The sequence below is a fragment of the Talpa occidentalis genome, unplaced genomic scaffold (genome assembly GCF_014898055.3).
Source record: "Talpa occidentalis isolate TD23 unplaced genomic scaffold, MPIMG_talOcc4v2.1 talOcc4.5, whole genome shotgun sequence".
Taxonomy (NCBI): Eukaryota; Metazoa; Chordata; class Mammalia; order Eulipotyphla; family Talpidae; genus Talpa; species Talpa occidentalis.
In genome coordinates, this window is record NW_023604861.1 from 32,854,110 (window position 1) to 32,866,739 (window position 12,630).

The 12,630-nt window shown below is 35.2% G+C and overlaps 1 non-coding gene across 1 annotated transcript; it reads left to right on the forward strand.

Moving 5' to 3' along the window:
* The first annotated feature begins 5,393 nt into the window (after window positions 1-5,393).
* Window positions 5,394-5,525, forward strand: LOC119260024 (small nucleolar RNA SNORA31). The gene has a single exon (XR_005128664.1). It is a non-coding gene; the product is annotated as a small nucleolar RNA SNORA31 (small nucleolar RNA).
* The last annotated feature ends 7,105 nt before the right edge of the window (window positions 5,526-12,630 follow it).

The following is a 12,630-nucleotide window of genomic DNA, read 5'->3' on the forward strand; positions in this document are numbered from 1 at the left end:
GTTTTTTCTCATTTTTACCATTTTATATTCAAACATGGGCTTGTTCTTTCACTGAAGTGCCTGTTATTTGGCATTTGTTTGCTTTAAGAGCTAAATGTGAGTGAACTATAAATATTCTGTTATGATAAAGTTTATATTAAACTAATTCATTACTCAATTAAATACTGGGTAGGTCATTAAATACGTGTGTGGTTATAAATACTTATATAATAGAGTATGCCTATATGTTTGATAGAAATTTATATGAACACTTATACCCATGCATGTGCACATGCATATTAATTTATTATTGATTTGGCATCATTTATAAGCTTTCATTTTGACATATAGCAAATCATCTGCTAGATGGAGTACAACAGCTTTCAATAAATTTCAAAGTGAAAATACATTGCTGGAAGAGAATTGAATGGAAACATCCGAGACCTTTTGAATTTGTATTAACTCCCTTTCTTGCTCTCTTCAAGTTGACAGTTTAAATAAACAAAATAATAAACATATGAGGCAGTAGTGTTTGTTACAAAAAGGATATCTATTTTTGCTGGAAATTCTTTTGTATGAGAGACCCCTAAGCTAAAAGACTAAAATCACTTAACTTCCAAAATTTTTATTCATAATTGATGACTAAATTACCCAATTGATGAAAAATTTCTTTATAACTGCAACTATTTAACCATTAGTATGAATTTAAAAAAATCTATTCCTTTCTAAATTCAAAGAAGTTTCAAGTATTTGGGGGCATGGACTCATCTCTAGCATGAGAAATGCCCATAACATGAACAAAACGATGTATTTCTGAATAACTTTTTGTGGCAGGATTTTCTTTATAAAAACATCTCACTCATATTAAAAACATTTATAACAAGGAAAGTTAAAGTAAATTAAGCTCAAAGATAAAAGAGCCTTTTTACTAACACCTTGTGCTAGAACAGTTGCCAAAATGTATGCTAATCATGTCAATGTTGTTAGTTGAGCTGGCACAAAAATAAATGTTCCATTCATTAAAAACCCTAATATCCATTTAACAGTTTGAGAACCAGCAAGTTCTTTGCCCAATTTAGTGAAGAAGAAATTGCGCTGATCTTTGCACTGCCAAATCTACTTTTACACTACAGAGAAAATTGTTCATTAATTTGGATTGGGAAATTTAATCCCTACATTGCAATTTAAGCTACAGGGGGATAAAAACAATTTATATTACTTGATTCTTGAGAGTCGATTCTCTCTCCCTATTTAAAAAAAAAGTTTCCTTGCAGTTATGCCACCATCATGGTGGTAAAAAAGGAAAAAAAAAATTATTCTTTTATAACAATTCTGTAGGAGTAGTATAGTACAAATGAAATTCAAATTCTTTGAGTTTTGGGAGTTGTTTGTGTGTTGTATGAAAACACCAGCCACAATCTTGATAAGAAATAACATAATCACTGAAACAATATTAGGAAAGGTTTAGGAAGTTGACTGAATTGCAGTAAGATTCTCTCAAATGGGCTTTACTTTGAGATCCCAGAAAATGTCTTAATTGACAACTATAAAAAGGGAGAATTAAGCAAGTCTTTCCTCTGGACACTCAGGTTCCAGTCTCATTTCCATGAGGTGAGGACCCTGTGGGGTCTTGACCTCTGGCAGACAATGGGGAATGTAATAAAAGGCCAGCACCTAGCAGATGGTGCTCTGCACCTCCTCTGGGTAGCCTCAGCCCAGGGAAGCCAAAGACATAGATACCTGGCCATTTTTTCTCTCTCAGGTACATTTCCTCACTGCTAGAGAGCAGTCACTTGCTGCAAAATGCCATTGTGCTGACTTGTGAAATCTATGCCAGCAATGTGTCTATACAATCTGACATCAAAAATATTTATGGTAAGGACAAGAACTGAGTCATGCAGATATACTCAAAACAGGATATAAAAATCAATTTTTAAAAATTAGTGATTCCTGAGCAAAACAGATTCTTCATGTTTTTTTCTAGTAAAGTCTACTGATTAGAAAAGATCATGTATATTTTCTAAGAAAATACATTGAGTATATAATCATTTTAAATGTCAGTAATTGCATATAATTATTCTTAAAATAGTAGCATTTTTTTTTCTCTGATCCACCCCTAATCAGGAATGTAGGCCTCTAATTGTGTAAGGCAAAACTGGATGTCCTTTAAGACTTAATCCACTAGTATCAAGAAGAAAACTGTAGTGATTAAAATATAAATCATTCCTTTTCTTCCTTCCCTATCTATTTATTTTAGTACTCTAATTACAAGGATTTTACTGAAAGTAAGACAGTGTTCCTGAATGTATTTAGATTAAGGTGTGGAAAGTCAGTAAAACACCCTTCAATCTCACATAGTGTTTGATAAATGCCTATTTCCATGATGTCATGTGGACAGGACTTCACCCAATCTTAGAAAATGTTGGAGAGCCCTTCTCACAGGACATGGCTTCTAATTTGTACTCTCTCAGAGGAGATGGTGTCTAAACTGACTCTTATAAAAGGGAAGTTAACCAGGGGGAGGTAGGAAGAAGGAGTAGGGTCTCTGAGAAAGAGGCAACAGAAGAACAAGGCTCATTGTGAAAGTGAGCATGCCGTAATTGAAGAGCCACAAATATTACAGTTCTTGACTAAAGAGAAAACAACAATAAATTATATTATGAACAATGTACTTGGAGATGTAAATGTACTGAAAAAATAAAAGGAATGATGTGTCATAGTCAGAGGTTGCTAGTCCAAAGGTGATGGAAATTTTAAAGATTTTGACCAAGAAATTTCTGTTTAAAAAAAAAATCACTTTGACCATATATAAAGTTCTGTTGAATAAAATTCTAGAGGCTAATTAAAATACAGTAATGTCAATTTAAGTGAAAGAAGGGGTCTTAAGAGGGAATATAAGGGAATAGAAGAGGGTTTAGGAACAGCATAGATAGTAGTAGTAGATAAAGAAACTTGTGGTATCGGTTAGAAATAATTCACATGCAATAAGCCAGAAAGTTCATAATTTGCTCTCAAGCCTATTTTAGAATCTGAAAAGGTTAGGGAACTCATTTACTAAATATCAAATCAGCAATGAAAGCACTAAAGTTATAACCCCCTTTCTAATGCTGGGTTTTATGACACAGATGGAATTATAAACATACTCACCCATTTTATTTCATATTTATGACTGTCAATTCTATTCAACTTAACAAATATTACTTTGTGTCCATATTATAAATATCCTAACATAGGTTGACCTCTACAAGAATATTTTATTCAAGGTATTTGTAATATTTTGCTTGTAGTTTCACTGAAAATCTCCAGTCTTTCAAGTTGAGAAATTTAGTTTCCCAAAAGACAAAAAAATGTCAAGTGGATGATTTAAGATATAAATATAATTTCACGTGTTGTGTGAATATCAAGAAAGAATGATATGTCCATTGTAGGCAATTCTGAAAAAGATCCAGGAAACATGAGCAGATAAAATGGATAGTTAGGGTCAAGAATAACATAGACTTTGTGGTTTAACATAGCTTTGAATTGAAGAGGTCCTTTAGCACATCTTATGCCTGTTTATTTTCACAGTTGGAATCTGGATGAAATAAGCATATGGTATATGCAAAAACAATAGTATGTACAGACCTATTTTCAATAAATGTTCCTTTGTCTTCTCTTCCAAAAATCTGACCCTACTTAGACTCATCTATATGTAACTATGAATTTATTCTTTCTCAAGGTATCATTTTGAAATTCTAATAAATTAATTCATATAAAATATGTCTCAGGCCTCCCTGGTGGCCCAGGCAGTTGAGCGCAGCGCTGTGAAGCTATCCACAGCCTCTGCAGTGCAGGTTCGATCCCAGCCTTCCGGGGAGATACCAATATGGCATAGCAGACCTCTCCTGTCTCACTCGCTGCTCCCCTCAGCAGTGTATTTCAGTCCGTCTGCCTGTTCTGTTCCCCACTCTCTCTCTGATGAATCCTTTCACCCTCCCGCACATCTGGCTTGTACTCCAGTTCTTGTATACATGAATAAATAAAGCTTTAAAAAGAATAAAATATGTCTCATAAATGAGGTGTTCCACAACCGTTAGCTAGCATTATTGCCATTAAAATTAAACAATGTGCTATGAATTTATCTTAGCGGTTTATTCACTCATTCTTTCATCAAATTCATTCAACCTATGTTTTTCTTACACAACAGAAAAAAATAACATAAAATTGACAGTGTTTGAGATTGAAAGCTTGTATCTTCAACCCACTCTCACCTCATGATCCATTTCTTAAGTCCTTGGCATTTTTTTCCCCTTTTCTCCCACAATGAATTCATCTGTCCTTTTTCATATATAAACCTCACCAGGGTCAGGGCACTGATTTAAATGATTGGACCATGGAAATGTAGAGAATATTTAGTTCAACTATTTCATTTTACAGCTGAAGAAACTAAGACATAGAATACAGGAACGGAAGGTTTAGAAAACAGCAATTGTGACTACAAATTACAATTTCAATTCTACTAAAAATAGCAGTTACTTTCCTTTTAAACATTTCTCTTAAATCATATACTTTAATTTTGCCCTCATTAGAAAGCAAACCAAAGTGATATACTTATAGGGACAATATGCCAAATCTTAAAAAAAAAATTGTTTGAGAAGAACATTTAAAAACAAGGTCAATCAAAACTAATTATTAAAATAAATTATCCTCCCTGCATGAATTTGTTGAAAAAAGTAGATACAATTTTAAAAATTACTTATATCAAAGAAAGAGAAAAACATAAGAAATTATGTATTTGACAAGTATGATAATAGCAAGAAAACAGTAAGAACACATGAAAATAATCAAGAAAAATTGTATGAACGCTGAAGAAAAACTGAAAGGAATTAACTTGATTTATAATATAGAATATTTACAAATGCAAATTCACAAATCTAATTAAGAAAAGGCAAGATCACAAAAGGGCAAGAGGGAGACAATAGATTTGAAAATAAAGGTGATCTGGTTTATGTGTAGTAAGGTAAGTAGAAGGTAAACCCCAAGTGACCAGATGTTATGAACTCACTCAATCACAAAACTTTACAACCACAAAAAAAAAAAAAAAACTGGATTATTGTCCCTTATAGTTTTGGGTATAATGCCCTGAGGTTTCAACCAAGAGAAACACTGTTATCATCATCAGCTATCTATTGATAGATTTTTCTTATTAGCTTACACCTGTTACAAACAAGACATTGCATTAAGCACTGGAATAAGTTTTTTTTTTTTTTTCTGTACACAAATGACTTCTCATCAGTCTGTAAGAGCTAATGTAAACTACACCTGCATAGAGATTAATTTGTTCCTCCTCCCTCTATTCTCCTCCTGTAGCTCTCATATGTGCACATGTACTAGAGAGACACAAGGACGGTGATGGCAGATGAATTGTTTCCTAAGGCTGATATTTGACAGACTTGGAGCAGTTACTGTCTGCTGCCAAATTTTCCAGGACAAAAGCAAGAAAAAGTGTCCTCATACTTTCTGTCTGCCTGATTGTGGCAGGCAAGATTGAATGGGGGAATACAGGGGGAAAATAGGGAATTTCTGCAACTCAGAAATAACCTTGTAAACAGTAAAAAGGCTGTTTCACTCCATAAGGAAGAAAATATGATTTTATAAGAGGTGTTAGAAAATCAGTCCCCTACACCCTTCCATACTGCTTGATTGTATTTGCAAAACCTAAAGGCTGAAAACAGAAGTCAGCAAGAAGGTCATCTGATCCCATGTAAAAAAGAAGTGCTTGTAGAGTTATGCATTAATGCTGGAAGCTAATAAGGAAAACATCAAAATTACTAGAGAAATACAATCTTTGCAATGTGTATAAATTGCAAAGGAGAGGTTAGTTTTCTATGGATAGACTAGGTACATTTTGACTTTTATAACTTGTACTTTTTCTAAAGATTTATTTATTTATGCATGCAAGAACTGCGATACAGGCCAGAGGTGTGGGGGGGTGAGAGGATTCACCAGAGACAGAGCGGGGAACAGAACAGCTAGATATACTGAAACACGCTGCTGAGGGAAGCAGCGGGGTAAGCCAGGAGAGGTCTGCTGTGCCATGTGCATAGCTCCCTGGCCAGGGGTCGAACTCGTGCCACAGTGGCTGCTTCATAGGTTGCATTTAACCCCTTGTGCCACCAGGGAGGCCCTATAACATGTACTTCTTTTACTCATTTTGAAAATTTCAATTACCTCTATCTTTCAAGTACAACTTTCACTTAAAAGATTAAAAAATAAATGCACTGGGTATTATAAACAAGTTAAGCCCCTCAGAAAGATCATAAATTTACATTTCATAATAATTAAAATGTAATTATGATATTCATTAACTACATATGCCCAAGTAACCCTGCCACTATATTTCAAAAATAGCACTGATTTCTATTTTGCAAATATATTTTATATCATTTCAAATTCATAGTTTTGTGCTAATAAGTTTTCTTAAGCTGCTTTCTTGGCAAAGTGAGGTTTTGATTTAATGGAGTATAAAATGTACTTCAGGAATTGTTATGCAAATCCTTCAAATAATACCGTGCAACACTATTTTTCAAAGTTATGAGATCTGGTTAAATGTATGATGAAAGGGTGTTTTAATGTTAATGTATAAAAATGACTACACATAGATTCTAAATCCTCCATTACATAAGGAAAAATATTACAAGGAAGCATTAGATCTTGGAGTTGGAGTGAAGAGGGCAAAGGAAGAAAAATAACTAGCAATTTTTTAATTCTAAAAAATTAAATTATTAAATATTTTTTCCATTTGAAAGGATCACCCTGTCAGCTTCCCTATTCATACCCACCCAGACTGCCTTATCAAATTGGGAAACTAGTTTCCTTCATATTTTTGAAGTTAAATTATAAAGTCCTAAAGACACTCAAAGTCAAATGAATGTGGGCATTGCCAGCCATAATACTGCACAATACTGCTACTTTATGTTGAGACAGTCTTCCACTTACGATGTTTTCAATCATTTTTTTAACAACACCATGTTCCATTTGATTTACAGATTTTCATATTAACTAGCTGTTAAAATTCATTGTCAGAAGAATTTCTATAATAGGTATTTAGTTTACCCCTAAAATAGTTATATTGAATATCCAAGCATTTCAATTTAACAAAATCAACAATCCTGCATGTTTCATCTCTCCATTTAATCCTACAAATGATTTTTTCCTCCAAATGTACTATGAAACATACCATTTCCCCCTTCTCATTTACAAATGTAATTAGCACAGGAATATACAGATTTCTGTAAAGAATAATCGAGTATAAGTTGACTTATAAGTTTCTCTCTAGTAAGGTATTTAATGCAAATTAAAGGAATCAAATTCCTCTTTTTGTGCTTTATGTTTGACTCAGGGCACACTGTTTCAAGTGCCACGATTTATCATTATTTCCAATCACAGCATTTGGTGGGGAATGTTAGCCCTATTGAACATAATTTCTGAAAGATCTTAGTAATGGATGTATATATTGGGAAAGAAAAGCAATCTATCTCTGAAATGTATGAAATACCTATCTCCTAGAAGCAGGAAGGATGTTAAGACATCAATAGTTTTCCTCTGTAAGCTTCCTTGATCATACTCAGTCATCATTCTGTTGGTCTCTCAAAAGAAAAGCTCAGTATATTGACAATCCACTTATTAACCTGTCGGTGGTAGGCAGATTAGCCCACCAAAGATGTGTATACCTTAATGTATGGGACCAATAAATATGATATGTTCCTTGCAAATAGGAAGCGAATTAGTTAATGACCTGCCGCGGACCAGCGCAGCGGTAGACTTGCAGGACTGTCTCAGGATTGAGAAACTGTGAGGATGCTCAAGGAATCGGCGCATAAATGACAGACAGACACACAAATGACAAACAGACACACTTCAAGAGTGAAGATCTGAATGTAATTTGCTCAAAATCATCATACACTTTTATACCTTTTTTAACAATGGATGATTTCATACAATTTAATTCTTTCTCAGCATAAAATACTTTGTAAGGCATAAGACATTTACTTTGTTATTTATGTGCATGTGATTGCTGTTCCATGACATGGCACAGTAAACAATCTCAAGGTACTGAATCTACACAATCATTTTAGCTTACACCGAACAGCATTTTTTAAGCTAGCTTTTCTTGATTCGTATCCCAAAACCACAATGATCAAAAACATTGATATTTACCTACTGGCACCTTTTACTTTTAGTGATCACGAGCAATATATTCTCTACGTAAGCATTTTGATTTTTATGGTGTTGTCTCATGTGAGAAGTATTATGATTATTATAAAACTACTATTGCCACACACTATTTTCTTTATCATGCATTTCCTGAAACTGATTGTACACATATAAAGAAAAAGCAAAGTAAGTGAAAAAGTAGTATGATTATAGGCAGGTTGCTAGGTTGCTACTTATTCTGAAACAATGGCTATCTGATTAATGGTAAAACTGTTTTGTAGGTAATTCCATCAGGCTTGTTTGCAGGTGACGCTCTTAGCAGCCTTGTTTCCATCAAAGGAGGGGTTAATTACTGCGGGCTTGTTGCCTAAATTAGGCTTATAGGCATGTAGACCTTGTTTAATCTGAACGCCAAAGTTTATCATGATGAAGCCCCTCGGGCACTGCGCCTGTCTTAGGTCGTCAGGAGTCACAGACATGAGGCTGGCCAGTGCCTTCTTTAGTCTGCCCCCGATCTTACCCGTCATTGACTGTCCAGTCCAGCGCACAGGGGAAGGGGGTCTTACTCACTCTGATGTGTCTGAGTGAAAGCCTCCCTCTTTCCAGTAAGTTCACTGGCGTTCAGCGGCAGAGGCTGCCGCAATGACCTGCATGAGCTTGGAAGTAGATTTATCCACAGTGCTTCCAGAAAGCAACGCTGCCTTGGTGTACCTTGATTCTGCATCACACAATCAATGCAGAGGGCTAGCCTAGTCTTTTTTTTTTTAAGATTTATTTATTTATACAAGAACTGGGGTATAGGTCAGATTCGGGGGAGGGTAAGAGGATTCACCAGAGCCACAGCGGGGAGCAGAACAGGGAGCAGAACACGCAGACTGACGAAGTACACTGCTGAGGGGAGCAGCGGGCTCACAGAAGAGGTCTGCCTTGCCCTATGGGACCCTCACTGGTTGGCCGGGATCGAACTGGCGCTGCAGGGGCTGCGGACAGCTTCACAGGCTCTGCGCTCAACTGCCTGCACCACCAGGGGAGGCCTGGAGTAGCCTAGTCTTCACTAGGCTGCTACTACGGAACTGGAAGTTATACAAGAGTATTTTAAACAGCTATTTTCATGGTAATGTGTTAAATCAGTAATATAAATCTACAGTCTCCTGAAAAATGCATTATGCATCCACTTGAGGCTGTTTAGTTGACTCATTATAACAAAACATTGTTTTATTTATTTTCAACAGTTATTTGAATGTTTCGTACAAATCAAGGGTGTTAAGTACTTATCTAATTATAATATGCTAGGAAAAATCTTAGAATAACTATCTAAATATAAATGGAAAATAAAAATCAAGCCTTGTGAATCCACCATATTCTCAGCACTGTGACTCTGTCAGGTAGAGTCTCTGTTCTTTCACTTTTATTAACAAGTCACAGGAATAAACAGAAAACCAAGAGTATTTTTTTACTTCCTTAAAAGACTTTCTCAGTTGACTAGAGTTGGAATGAATAGAGCTGAATTGTTAAATTCATCTCAGACCCAATTTGGGCTGAGATGAACTGAATGACTGATATTTGTAATTGAGATCCTGTGGGTGGATGTGTTGTGATTGCATATGTAAAAGGTTGCTCTGGTGGAAAAAAAAAATTCCATCTTTTTTTTTTTCTTATTGCAGACAAAATAGCCTTTCTAATGGATGAGCTTCTTCAATCGATGGATCATTTGAAGTGACTTGTAATCTCTAATACTCTGAAAACAAGCACTTCAGGGAGTTTTGTTTTTTTTTTTAAACACATTCTTATCCCACTTTTTTATCAAATCTGCTTCCTATCCAAAAGCTGCTTTACTCTATACAATAAAATCACGGTAGAAGATGAAATTCATTACAATCATTGATTTAGGATGCACTGTCTTTTTATTGGGCATTTACTATTGGCATGTGCAATATATAACACACAGGACTATAGTATCGAACACATTTGGTACTAGTAAAACGATATAATTTTGCAAGTGTAGCAAATGTTTTGGATTCATATCAGAATTCCTATGATTGAAAGGTGAAAATACCAACTCTTGTTTCTCATTTTGCTAAAATACAGATTTGACATATTTCTTTCTTAAATGTGTACACTTCTTTGATTTCTTAAGTCAGTCATTTATGATGATTGTGTAGTTTTGTTCTAAATTTTAGTCTAAGAAAAAAAAAGTAGGAACACTGGTTCAGATAAATTTAAAATCCAAACAGGGAAACCATATTCCTAGCATAAAATTCTCACGTAGGTAATAAAGCAAGAATAGGGGTAGAGAGATGGGATTGTAAGTGATCATTTAGAAGCATTTTAGAAAGAAATTGGGACTATCACTCATGGAGCAAAATACCTCATTTCTAAATGTTTCCCAGTTCTAAACTATGTTTTCAAAGAAAAATAACATGTCTTTCCCATCAGTTTTCTAATCACCCACTGGAGTATGGGACAATTTGTGCTCAGATTATTTACTTATGAAATACAATGAGGATATGGAGAAGTTATAAAAATGCTATTTCCTATTTTGGTCTTTCTTCCCAAGGTTTAGCTATTGGTAAAAGAAGAAAAAGTGTATAATAGTGTTTCCTGAAGACCCTGAAGGTGACATCAGCATCTCAGGGTATAGGTCCCAACAGTACCACTATTGCTTGGGTTGGGATGGCGAAGGTTTTCAAACCTGCACAAAAAAAAAAAAAAAAAAAAAAAAAACACAAACACAAAACAAAACCCTACAACACTGGAGAGTCTCTCTGGATGTTAATTACAGCCTCCCTGTGCAGCAGGAACACAGACTTGCATCCATTCTCCTGAATAGGCTTTCACAGTTACCACTGTTCAGAAAAACAACTGGCAGCCAGTTACAGAGCTCTGGCCATGCTGATAAAGTTACACGCACTGTTTAGAATGTTGCTACTTAGTATATATTCTTAGATCAGCAGCCACAGCCACAACAGAATCTGAAGAATAAATGCATCATAATTTATTAAACCAGAATCTCTATTTATACCATTCAGTGTATTTGTATGTACATTAAAACTTGATAAGAATATATTTGAAGCATGTACCCTTAAGCTTGTCTCCATGTTGAGTAACCTAATATTTTTTTCAATTTATTTATATCAATTTTAATTTTTGTACAGTATTTGTAGTCCATGTGGTTTTCCCACCACCATAGCACCCGTGACCCATTTCCATTAAGATAATATATTTACGGTGCTGACTCTCAAACTTGTCTGTGTGTTGAAGTATCTAGAGAGTTAAAACAACAACAGTATATCTGATACCTGGATTCTACTCCCAATATCCTGATTTATTTGCTGTGGAATACACAATGGCCATCAAAACTTTTTAAAAGCACCCTCAGATGATTCACATGTGCAGCCAGATGTGAAAATCATGTTAAGAGTCCTATTATTCCTATAATTTGCCATTTTTACTTAGTATTCTAACATCAAGCTATTTGGAATTTATTTCATCACTGGCACTCCCTCCCAATCGGTTATAAAATGGGATACTCCCTAAAGAGTGAATTTGTGAATTCATAAGAGTCAGAGCTTTTCTTCTTTCCCATTATCATCAGAATGTTATCAGCATCAGCATCATCAACAACTAGAATGGAGGGCCTCCCCAGTGGCACAGCAGTTTGAGCACAGCACTGTGAATCTGTCCGCAGCCTCTGCAGCACGGGTTCGATTCCCTGCTGGCCAGGGAGATATCCATATGGTGTAGCAGACCTCTCCTGTCTCGCCTGCTGCTCCCCTCAGCAGTGTCTTTGTTCGTCTGTCTGTTCTGTTCCCAGCTCCATCTCTGGTGAATTCTCTCACCCTCCTGTGCCTCTGGCCTGTACCCCAGTTCTTGTATAAATAAATAAATCTTTAAAAAAAAAAACTAGCATGGAAACTAGCATAACTATTCCTACCCTCTGCAAATTTTAGTTTTCTAGACTAAAAGCTTATTTATTAATTACTAGTAACTCATTTTATTTACTAGAATTTAAGCCTGATGAGCACAGCAACTTCTTCATTTTAAGGTAGGTAGTTCCAGATCCTAGATGAGGTCTGTTACATAGAGGGGATGCTATAAAAATATTTGTGGAATTAATGAATACAGATGTTATGTAGTCCTAATACACAATTTAATGTACTTTAGAAAAAAAATATAGCTCATCTTTAAAAGACAATGTAGCAGAGACTTAGAATTGAACACAGAGCACTACTCTGAGGAGGGTCTGAAGTGAGAACAGATACATTCCCCTTGATCTTGTATGCCTTTAACTTCCTGGTAGAGAATAGGACATGTCAACAGGGCAAAGGTGAGGGAGTAATAGAAGTATCCACTATGGACATGGGAGCAAAAAATCTAATATTCAGTGACTATGATTCCGGCTTAAACTACCAATATGTGATACACCTAGTAGGAAAAATACAAAATATAGAAGGA